Below are 13,387 nucleotides of genomic sequence, written 5' to 3'. Positions count from 1 at the left end.
TCGGATTTAATTTGAATTACCAGTAAATAGTCTGTAGAACACAAGGAATATGCATGTGGATAGAGGTGACAGGTTAATCTCAGGAGCTGACCCACAAGAATCAACAGGTACCGGTAAAAGCCATGTGGTAACAAGAGTCTGTTTTGAGCTGAAATAAATAAAAAAAATAATTAGCTGTGTTTACATACATGTACTAGTAATAGCTGTGTTTACATTAACATATGCATAGTATTTCTGTAAAAAATACACTGACCATGCAGTGTAATAAGTATGACATATCCCAATACATGACATAACATTTAGGCAGTACAAGATCAAAAATTTGCATATCAAGTCATAATATAATATTAAAAAATTTTCATAGGTATAAACACTTATCAAATTGAGAAAGAGAGAGAGTTTATTACCATACTTGTAGTGCAACAGTCAATATTTCAATTCGTAAATTACAAACGAATATTACCCACCGAACAGCGTCAAAGTACATGTACTGGTATTAGCTTCTGGTATACCATTTTTTATCAATTCTACTGTGTATTTTTTGTTTGCAAATAAATTTAGCGAGGGTTTTTGTTTATTTTCTTATAAATTACATGTTTTAAAAACAATATTACGTGTAATAAGCATAAAACATGTATGAGTAAACTTAATGAAGAATTTTTAATAGATTATTTTTCAAAGAATGTGGTACATTACATGTATGTCAATCTTTATAAAACTAGCGTATATTTCGTGCGCCATAAATTGCAAGTTTTTTGTAAATATCATTTACTTGCATGATAGGTATATATGGTCTAACCAAAATTTTCTTTATAAAGCTACAGCTGTATGTACCACATATATGTTTTGTCACAAGTATACATTTAAAAAAAAAATACCCAAATTCCAACAGTTTAAATAAACTCAACTCATTCTCTGATAAGTTCATTGTGTTTTGTGCGTGCATATCTTATTTGTCTGCTGCAACAGCAGCCAATCAGCGGTAAGCTGAATCCACAAAAAGAAAGTTTGTGTTTTAGGAGCGGGTAAATTGTTTATGCGACACTGTCAAGAAAACCACACCAAATAATAACAAGAAACATAAATATTCACTTAAATGTATTCTGTTGTAAAGTAAAGGTTTTTAACACTTATTGCATCTTGCAAAACATGTGATGACCTTAATCATCTGTCATATATCTGATATACATGTATATGTAAAAGATGGGAGAAATAACGACGGAACAAAGTGGGATTCGAACCTGGCCCTCTGAATCTCTAGTCAAGTGCTCTACCAACTGAGCTACATGTATCTGGCACCGGTATTCAAACAAGTCTGACCGTCACATTCCTCCCCCTTAAATGATCTTCACCCTCGAAGATCATCCCTGGCAGGATCGAGTTAACCTGTTAGTTCCAGTGGTTGGTCACAACACCAATATTGTAACAGGATGGGAGAAATAATGAAGGGATTTGAACCTGGGCCCCCTGAATCTCTAGTCAGGTGCTCTACCAACTGAGCTATCTGGCACTGGTATTCAAACCGGTCTGATCGTCACATATATAAAGAATTATTTTAAACAATGTTGTTCAATTAAAAATAACACTCGCAACCTTCAGTTTTTGTCTGTAATTAATCAATATTGGCGTGCGATCAGTTCTCGCCGAGTACCATTTCTCACCAGTGCATTGTTACGTCATTTTATCAACACATAAAATTATATACGAAAATATGATGTAACAGTGCACCAGCGAGAAATGGTCCTCGGCGAGAACTGCTCGCACGCCAGTACTGCCAGTAGTCAGATTAAAAAAAGAGAATAAAAAATTACATTTAAAACATTAACAAGGACAATTTAAGTACACATCATAACTGCTAAACAAGAAAAATTATGTGAACTGGTAGAATGGTAGGCATAGTTCTAACTTGTAACCTACATGTACAAGTACATGTACCGGGTACCCGTTGGTCTGCTATACCTCTTTAATGATACAATGATCGGCATCATAAAGATATTAGAGTCATGTTTTAACTCTGAAGTCTGAAGTATACAATTTTATTTACTTGAAGTTATGTCTACAGGGTATTCATGACTACATTTGGAGTCCTCTGCACAAGAATATATGATATGTTTCTAATTAGACCCTGCTTTGAATTTTGAGTTGAAAATTCACAATCTGTTATTTTTATTTTTGTCAGAATTTCCTCGTAAACGATTCACACGAGAAAAATATCCTCCTTAAACAAATATGTATTATTGTTCCCTGTGCATGTTCATATGTTTCACAGCAAATTGAAAATGCATGTGTACACCGAAAAAATACACAACTTCTCTTCTGCATTACGGCTCTTTCTTTTCTACAATGCCGTTCGTTACTGTTTACATTCGGTGCGCGCGCGCGGGGGTCACAAACAGGGGCGCCCCGACAAATAGTTGCACATAGAACGTTTAAATAATGTGTGTTCATTGAATTCATAAATGATATAGATGAAAAAAATGAAATTGAATCACAACAATTTATCTAAGACGCAACACAACGTAATGCAGTAAATGCCTGGGCCTTAATGTGGCATTTGTTCGCTTGTGTGTCTATGTAGACATATTAACTCGTTCATGTACGATTCTCACATATTTGTTTTATGAAATTTGAAAAAAAATATAGGACAGAACTTGTTTAATTTGATACCAAATGACATTATTTAATATATTAACAATAACTAAATTAATTTTTTTTCATAAAATGATAACGATTTTTGCTATCAGAAAAATACGTGTATGAGCTGCTGACCCCTAATTATAGGGGCCAGCCCTTTTTTCTTAATTTTAAATGAAAGCTCTCGTTATTCTAAACAACTTTTGTTCTATATGTATTAACAAAATATTTTTAGTTTAAAGGTTATAATACAAAAAGCAACAAAATTTCAGCCCCGAAAAAATCTTAAACTTTGGCGACAAATAGCTCAAAAACTAACAAAGAAATTACCAAAATTTTCATGCCAGCAAAATTATAAAAGGTTACCGACAATTTCGCCAAATTTCATGCATCTATCATCTGTAGTTCCCGAGATCAACTCTGGACAAAAGACCCCCCAATTTTCAATTAAAGGGCAATAACTCATAACCGGAAGTGAATTTAAAAAATTTGAAAAAAACGTCTAGAGATATTAATATCATCTACGTACCCTGAAAGTTTCATAGCAATCAGACAAAAAATGTTCGAGAAATCTCGTGCACAAAATTTGCGGGAAAAAAAAAAAAAGAAACAGTAGAATAACAGAAGGGTTTTCCGTTGAAAAACGGAAAACCCTAATAAGAAAAGTGAAAAAGAAACAATAGAATAATAGTAGGGTCTTCCGCTGAAGATGGAAGACCCTAATAATTTTGATATGATAATCTATAATTTTTTTTTATTAATAGAAAACCTCGATGCGTCGCTTATTAGGCAAACCAAACCAAATTCAAAATTTTAATAAGATTTCGAATGTTTCTGCAAGATTAAGTTTTCTCTGCAAAGCAGAACCTTTCTATTTACATTCGAAATCTGGTTTTTATGAATTTTCTGTATTTTTTTTTTTTTTATTTTTTTTTTTACGTAAATAGCATTTTAACCGTGCGTTAGTACAACATCCTTAGTAACAGGTGACCCAGATAAGAATGAAGCGAGTGGAGACGGCCATTTTTGAATTTGGTGTTTGGAAGCTAAGGCATCTTTACAGTTTAGCTTCTCAAATATAAAGATACAGTTGTTAAAAGTTTAATTACAAATAAACGCAAAAGAGAGGAAGTGTAAAGCTTGCAGGGAGAGGGCTCTTGAGGCGGTTGATGGAGCACACGAGGCACGTTCATATTAGGAGATTTACTCTCTTACAAATTTATTTTATTTAAATGGAAAGAGATAAACTAAATCATACTCAATTTGTTCATTTTTGTACACACATACATGCAAGTGCACATAAAGGGCTTAGAGTTAAAAAAAAAAAAGGAGTTCCGCCTATATGTTGTCAAGGGGTTGTGTCACCATATCAAAATATTTCATACAATATAAAAAATGTCCCTCCATCTGTATCAGCCAATCAAAGGAGTCGTTAAAGCCAAAATTATTATATAATTAAAGATATAAAGTTTAACTATTATAAGTAAACTGGAATTTGAGACTCGATATACTTCTGACTGACTCAGTCACACAACTTTTAAAGTTTTAAAGTTTTCCCCCTCGTAGAGGAAATCCAGCCTCAAGCTAGAGTTACCGCAAGAAAACTCACAAATGAAACCTCCGCTTAGTTAACTAATTGACCTTGGGACAAAATCTTTAAACACCCTTTGGTCATACATATTAGCAATCTTGGTGTGAACTAAAACTGCCAATGTTTCTTCTACTTCTGAATTTAAACAGATTCTCCAATCAAGTGTTTGAGTCGCAAATCATGACGGTCTTTAAAGTGTTTACAATTCAACAAACGCATGTGGTTTTTGTCTGTTTAATGCACAATATTTAATTCCTTGCCGGAAAATTTGTACATCTTGCTTTTTACTTTAAAAGTTAAGAAAGGAAATACTGCTGTTTTAGTTGATCAGTTGTTGCTTCAAAAACCGATCAGTATCAATTGAAAGACTGGCAAACATATGCATACAAGTATAAACATATTTTGATAAGAAAAAACCTGCATAGTTGTTTAATTTATTGGTGACTTTATTACCGTGCACCAGGAATAAATACAAGAAGATGTACATTTTGGACATTCGTAAATAGCAACGGTAATCGAAATGCACAAATATACAAACGCAGAAGCGCAAGCTATGTAGCATATGGTATTTTGTACGTTAAGCATTTTGATGAATGTCCATGAAAAAAAGTATCAATGCGCATTCTACTAATGTTGTCCCAAATCTGGGGTATCACGTGAAAAACGGTACTCAATGCCTCTAATTCAATAGGAAATATCTCTATTTTGAACATTGACAATGTGGTATCTCAATAGGTTGATATAAGGCCTCATATGCAACATGTTTTAATGTGAGCATAGAAATGAAAGTTCAGAAATAATTGTCCATATATTTAAGTCACAAATTCTGAAAATTCATTCAAAATGAGTTTCCAAAGGACAATTCAAAATGGTATATTTTTTTCAATACTCTTTGTATACACTGAAACTTGTAGTAGTCCACAATTTCTTGCATTTCATTCAGCTGCATGATTGGTTTTTCGATAAAAGTAAACAGATGGCTAATTAAGTATGCAAATTTATGCCGACGTCACAAAATCTAGTGGTCTCGACCTGTCAAACTGACTGTATATTTAGAAAGACGGTCACCTTAAAGTAGTTTTTATTCCTGATCCAAAACACCAAAAACGACCTGCATTATACTAAACATATTATTCTGAAATCTTCCATGATATCTAAGGCTAAATTTGATCCTAGTAACTTTGAGAAAAAGACAGGCAAACATAGAACAATATGTTCCCAAGGCTTTGACAATAATGTCTACATACAACCTTTTGTCATATCTGAAAGTATTACACTGTATCAATTTATTTACAAAAACGACGTTTATTGAGCGCAGATACTCACTACTGAGGTATATATTGATCATTATGATATCAAATATCAAATGTCGGAGAGTTCATTTATTGTTAACCTGATATCTACTAAATCTGCAATGTGGTGTAAAACAATCTCAATTATTCGGAGAGCAATACAATGGGTTTTTTTAAAGATAAATTTTCAGAAGTATTAAAGACATGCATAACTTTTACATATATTCACCCTTTTCGGTCCGTTAATGGGTTTCTCTTCTACGAAAGACTTTAATCAAGAAAGTGTTTATTATTTGCATAATCCTTTATTACTGTTGCAACATTGAAAGTGACAAAATGTAAATTGCAACGTGTCATTATTTCTAGAAATAACAATAACAGCAAAACCATAAATTATAAATCAATAACTTGCGTAAAAAGGGCAAACGCCATGAATACTTTCACTTATGTGAATGTTAAACGTCGACTCTTTTTTAATGTCCGAACATTGTAATATCTACAACTCAATATCCTGAGTACATATGCATTGTACCTCCCTTATTTTGAGAATGATAAAGCTGAAGAAAAACGCACGTCACGTGTAAGTTTACAAGGTACATGTACCACTGATATTGTCAATGAACTGACTAGCCTCAATACAAGTACACTTTAACTTGCTCAACGCGGCAAAGTGTCTTAAAATTGTGTGGTGGTCCACTGGAATGATCTCCCTCCGCTACAAGAGCTGATGATACTTTACAGCTTTGATGTCAATCTGCTGGCTATATGGTCTAAGTACAACCACATTGTTTATTGGATTCTTTGGCTTGTCCCGTCGTGGTAGTTCATGAAACTGCTCTTTATCATTGTGAAGATTTTACGTGATAATGCCAAGTGGATTATATTGTCACCGTGTGATCACCGAGTTTAACGCCACGTCGATAGATTGGTAGTATTTTAGAGATTTATAGCCCCTGAAGAGTTCATTGGACATATACCTCACGTTGTAAGACTGAGAAGATAGATATTATCTCATAGCATGAACATAGCTTTGTGGGCTGTAGATTTGTTTGTTCTTGATTTCTCGCTCAATAACACAGTGCACACTGTCAATTTTTATTTGTGTATATATATGCCCCTTTTCTAAGATTTTTTGACAATCTGGATGTTTTTATTAATGGCAACTTCTAGAAAAGAATTGACAAGAACAACAGTTCTGTTCTTGCTGTGCAACCATCACTATACAATCCGATTAATTCAATTGAATCATCAAGTTGCTCTTAATGATAAACGATCCAAGATGCAAAAGCATTTGCGGGTAATTTTCCTTCAGCCTCATGACAGAAATAGCAAATAATACTTGCATATGTCATAAACTGTAAAAGTGTGTGGGTTTATTTGGTTATCATTGGGGTTCTTTTGGATAGAAAGATTTTATAATATTTTTATTTTAAAAGTTGCTAAACAAAACATTTAGCTCTATTCTCTAGGCTTTTATATTATATCACATTTGTTAATCTTTCGTATACATGTTCAAATAAACTTTATTAGTAGACAACTCTTTAAAACAGTTTTAGTGCAAAAAGTTCATTAAATGGACTACATACATAATACCGAGTTTGGTTAATGTCAGCCTCATAATAACTTTCAAATACGTATTTGATGTAGTATAGACCAATCAAAATTGTTAAATTCGCCTTAGTTACATGCATGAATGGACTACCTTAAAACGTTTTATTTAGTTTGTTTTTAACTCTCATAATTTTGTTTTCTTCCAGAAAACAAAGCATATAATAATACAATATATGAGGTTGTGAAATTACACTCGTGTGATTGAATACTTTGTAGCAAAAAATCGGTCGATTTTGTTTTAGTGGATAACAGTTATGAGATTTTTTTTTAAGTATCCATTGGTTCTTCATCTGTTTTTGCTTTAAAGAATATCACAAATTTAAGAATCCATTATAAACACTGCTAAAAGAATGATGAAAAAAAAAATACTGCCTAAGAACACCTCGAAAAAAAAACAGAGTCAAAGCATCATTCCAATAACGTTGAGTACTTAAAATTATCATACTGAATGTCTTAATTTCAAAGTAAACTTTACTGCTGACGTGAATTCTACAGCGAAACGCACGCGCATAATTTACGCGCATGTAACAATTCGTGGTTTTACCCGTTATCAAGTGTGTTGCTAACGCTGAAAGGTGATAGAAAATATTGTTAACTGCGTTCTAACAAATCAGATTTCAGCATTTAATATGAAAGTCTGATAAAAGAAAATTTTAAAATCAATGTTGAATATGATTGATTAGGAAATTGTCATCTGTTGGATTCTTTGTAGAAAAAAGGATATCTGTAAAAAAGGTAGGTTCTCAATTGAGTATCGACTTTAAAATAATTAATAAAATTAATTTTATTGATGCATGATCCCATGCTTCGAAACTGACTAGTATAAATATCAAATTTTGATCTTACATTTTAGCCGTTGTACTTATTTCTATGGATTTTTTTTATACAAGTTATAACAAATGACGCAATCGTATATATATTTTTTTAAACAACTCAAAAACGCAATTCCTCTAAATTGAACAGAAGTTCATACGCTATGTAGACTTTTAAAAATGCTAAAATGTCAAGCTTATTCCATATATGCTCTTTGGTTATCCGAGGGGTTTAAAGGAGAAGAAAAATACAGGTGAAACTAAAGAATAAGAAGAGCTGTCCAAAGCGTGTTACATTTAATATAAGAAACTCTTAAATTGCATCGATGATTCGAGTATATTTGATTAGACATTTTCGACCAATGAATCCATATATCTTTAGTATACCCAATTTGGACAGACTAAGCGAATACTCACTTGTAAAAATATTTTTGACCATTATACAATACTTTTTAAAACTAAGGTTAATACAATTATCGCTTTTTGGGTACAGCTTTCTTTTGATACATAGTGTTAGTAATCGAACGAGTTTAAAAAGGACATTGTTAAGTGAGTAGTAACACATTGCTTAGCGGAGAGTTGAATAAGTATATGTAACATCATGGTTGTAAATATAACCTGATAATGAGTTCCCATATTGTGTTATGTAACAAAAGTATAATGCGGATCTTGCTCATTAGTCTCCGCTCTGTAACTTTTCTCTGTTCTATCAAGATAGAGCGAGATTCTACCCTTTATTCCACACAAAGCAACTTGGTTTATCAATTTTACTCGCTAGGTACATGGAGTAAATCAAGTTTGTTTACCAGACACCCAAGAATTAAGTCAAATTTAGAACATTTCCTTATTTTTAATTTTATTTTATCTAAAAGAACTATTAGAAAAATTAGAATTTTTAATGTCACCTCGTGTGACATTTTATTTTAAAATTCCAAACGACGAATTTCGACAGATTATTCAAAGTATCAACTAACCAGTTTTACTCTTGTGAAAATTAGCTAAATATATGAGACTTATAGGTAATGTTCAATCAAGTGAGCAATAATATTAATTTTTATTTTTCAGGTACATATGCATTTGTGTATATAACCTTTATCAAAGTTCCGATATTGCGTAATAAAAACAGAGGTATAATGTTGACTTTAATCATTAGTTTCCGTTGTGACACTTTTTTTCTTGTTTCTTTTTAATTTTAAATAAGAAGCGAGATTATCGGTTTTTGTATACATACCAAAACAAACCATCTACCTGTCTGGGTTTTTTTTTATTAGGTGGTTTTTAAAACCAAAACATTCGTTTTTCTGAAGAAATAAAATCGATAGTTGCATTTAGGATGCACGTATCTGACGCCTCATTGCATAAAGGGTTTTTAAATACAATACTTTAATTATATTAAAATAATGGTCGAAGATTAACCATATCATGTAAAGGAAAAACATAACCTCCTTTTGATTTTTTTTTTATACTTTTGATACTCGTTTTTGAAAGCGCTAAGCAAAGCTCAGCGCTTTATTGTCATTTAGACCTCTACTTCCGGTGCATCGAATAACCGCCCCCTATGAGCAGAAGTATACATTATTTAAACCAGTTTCAGGGGTTTATGCACATAACTGCACGGACTATTGTGAATCTAATGTACAGGGTATTGTGATATTAATGTAGGGGGCTTACATACATCGTTGCAGGGGCTGCCACGCAGTGATGAGGAAATATACAGAAGCTAAACTGTTTTGTACATATATCTGTTATATACATACAGAAGCTGGGTTAGCGCTTTTCAGTACTATCAGTATACTTTAATTGTATTATAATGCTGTTTTAATTTGCCCAATATGCTGATTAAATGTCTTAATGTTAGCGAACACATTCGCAATCTATTTACACAGTACTGCCTTTTACAAAATCTATATTCAATAAGGTAGAATAGATTTGTATTTTCCCAGATGATTGTTAATGATGTTCCTTGTCTAAAAAAAATCATATCAAAATTTATGAAACAAAAAGACGACCGTGTATCAGAATAGTGTACATGTAAGCACAAAAATTTGGTTAGTCGTCATTCTTTATTATTTTATGATTTTAATTTTTTTAAGCTAGTTTAAAGCTATGAATATGCATTTTATTTTTTGCCAAAAACGAATAATACTAACATTGAAATTAACAGAATCGCATTTTATAGAATGTGTACTTCGTGTGGAGAATTGCAAATGTGGTACTCAGTACCCAAGCTGGATCTACAAAACTATGAATTACTGTATGTGCCAAAATCGAGTACTATGTAATCTGGCGTTTATGTAACAACTTACGCTTTTTAAGATTCTACAAAGCAGGGATTTTTTTCATAAAATCTGGTTTGAAGGTGAGTAAATTAGGTCTGGGGAAACTATTTCTGTGACGTCGGAATAAGTTTACATACTATACTCTGTCCCAAGATATCTTTGATTTATATTTTGCTTAATTGCATGATATTTATAAATACCTCAGTGTTCAAACGATGTTCATTCAAAAGTATGACAAATTTCCAAGATTTCTCAGTCGAGACGCCCCTTTTAGCTTATCAGGTTTCAATACAATGCTAAAAAATGTGATGTCTACGGGGATTTTGTATTACAGTCAGCCCGGATGATAACGTTGTAAAATTGCGCGATTTATTCCGAGTGTTTTCAGAATGTAGAAAAGATGTAAACATTCCCCATTATAAATCTCCGTAAGTAATCTTTTTTTCGATCCTGTGAATTTTCCGAGTGAAAGATGATAATGTGTCAATGAAATTTTCTTGGAAATTATCCCTTTCAACTAGTTCAATTGCACTTCTTGGACAGGTATGTGTATTTTTTATTAAATATCGTCCAACTGTGGTGCAAAGATATCTTTGGACAGACTATAAATAAGGTCCCAACGTAATCGACAGACTGACCAATCAGCTGGATGACATTCCTGAGTTAAAAATGCATCATGCTATTACAAAAAATACTACGTTTAGAAAATGCTAGTACAAATGTACTTGTTCCAATTGCTTTTGGAATGGCTTCATTAATATTTTTTCAAGCATTCTGCACACTTTCATTAATATTTACATCTTTTTTTACTTAATCCATGCTCACATTTACATACATTCATTTTACAGTGGTAAAAATTTGGTTTCATCAACTCCTTTGTATAAGTCCCTTTGTTGACAAAGCCTTACTGCAAGCGTTGATTTCTTAATAAATAGGCATACGACTCGGAGGTGTTTGTTCATTGTCAGGCATTCAAAAAACATCATGTGGCCAGCTTAAGGCTTAAGTGCAAATGGTTATGAAATGCGTGTTTGGTGCGTACTTTTGGTTATAATCCATGCACATATAATGACTAAGAAGACATTGTGCGAGATGTTTCAACGTACTATTTAACACGAAAAATCGGCAATGTTTGTTTATATGAAAATGAACAATTCTAATTAGTGCCTAATCTTTGCATTTTTTTTCTTACAAAAGATTATCATTTTTTATGAATTGACGTTCCCGCAGTCATTTGAAATTAAGTCGTAAATAAGTATAAACCTCGTCTTTATGGTAAAAACGTAAACATGTAGTACAGCATTGATTTTTATTCACTGATTGGGCAGTTGTTTGCGGTACGCATCGCCCTGTGCAATGACAACATTATCCATATAATGTACTTATTATATATCCATCAATTTTACTTTTTTGAAACTGTCAGCTTTACAGAGTATGATCCGATTCCGTATTACCACTCTCTAAAACTGATGACGTAGTACGCATTAAATAACGTCTTTATTTTAGTGCGTTTCAAAAGAGTCTGTATTTTCAAAGCATAGTTTTTGTAATTAAAGCTTAAATAGACAAGGTTACTGTAGATTTCTAATTAAACGCAAGGAATTATTATCCGCGTAAGATCGCGAAAAGCACCCGCAGCGAATTTTAAAATCGCGCCATTATTTGTTGAGAGTTGAGAACTATGAGGAATAAGGATAAAAGTTCCGCGTTCTCGATTTTATATTCTCGCGATTTGATACAAAACAGCGGGATTGCAGAATTAAGTAATCACGTAATTACGGAATTGACAGTATATGATACATTTATCATTATAACCAGTGTTAAAAACAAAACAGCTAGAAAAGCAATACAGCAAAGGTTATTGCAAAACAAACGGAAAACAGTTTTTTGAATGTTTTCAATGCAAAAAAAAAAAGGCTTGTATTTTTACATGCAAATAAAAAACAAACAAATGTTAGCTGTTTTCTCTAGGCTGGCTGAATTTTAACAGGGCTGCCAATTTATACTAACTGTCAGCCTTGAGTGTCTAGCTATTTCTCTAACTAGTTTAGAACAATAACAGTAACTTGATCCAAAAAGCCGGATCACGTCTCGTTAGATCTGATGATTTGGGTCTGGCAACTCGACGTGATCCGACCCTTTAGATCAAGTTACTGTTATAATAACCTTTTCTCCGACTTTCTCCGAGCAGCGGACAAAATGCACAGAAATATAAATGAAGAAACATTTAAATCTGAATGTATTATAATTCAAATGCAGTCAAATTGTGCTTTAAGTGTTGACATTTTTAACACATATTGTTGAGTTTACAAGTTGAATATCAATAAAAAATGTCAAAAGATTACATCACAAAGAACTGGGTATTCTGTGAATTTAAAAGAAAGTAAAAAAAATGGCACGGCACGAAGGCAATGTATTTATAATTCAATAGTATGTAGATGTATAGGAAAATAGCCATATGGAAACTTGCATGTTACTCACCTGCTCTGAAAAAAAATATCATCAAAGAATCTATGGATTTGATTGTTGGATAGATGTTTTCACAAAACATAGATATGCTCAAAACAATGCAATGTCCTTAAACCTTAAAGTATATGTGGATTAAAAAAACACCGGCATAAAGATTTGGAAATGCTTTAAGAAAATGTGAAATGTATTTATATTCAGCACATTAATAACAATGTCTATACGCATGTATTTTTTCTTCTAATATAATTTATTTAAAAAGTCATGCTAAACATGTATTTTTTAAATCAACTTAAAACAGTAAGTTGCTTATCATAATACAATTCTAAATATGACTAAATGTTATATTCAGTTGACGGTTTGTAAATTATAAATGATAATCGGAAAGAAAAAATAATTGTATTTTTGGTTGTCTGCCAATATTAGTTTATTGACAAAAAATTAATAAGACACAAGACACGTAGCTCAAAAAAAACGAAACTGAAATCATTACACATGTATGAAATCCTTACGTGAATTTTGTGTATCCACACGTTACTATGATTAATATATATTGTTTATATTACTTTAACGATAAAAACTTGCCAATTTGTTCATCAGAGATCAATGGAGTTGCTTCAACGATAACCAATTTTCAAAGTGCGTAGATTTTATTCAAAATATAACGCAATTAGATTTTTTTTTCAAATAACATTGTCTCAA

The sequence above is a fragment of the Magallana gigas genome, chromosome 4 (assembly GCF_963853765.1).
Source record: "Magallana gigas chromosome 4, xbMagGiga1.1, whole genome shotgun sequence".
NCBI classification, from domain to species: Eukaryota; Metazoa; Mollusca; class Bivalvia; order Ostreida; family Ostreidae; genus Magallana; species Magallana gigas.
This window is presented reverse-complemented; position numbering follows the sequence as displayed.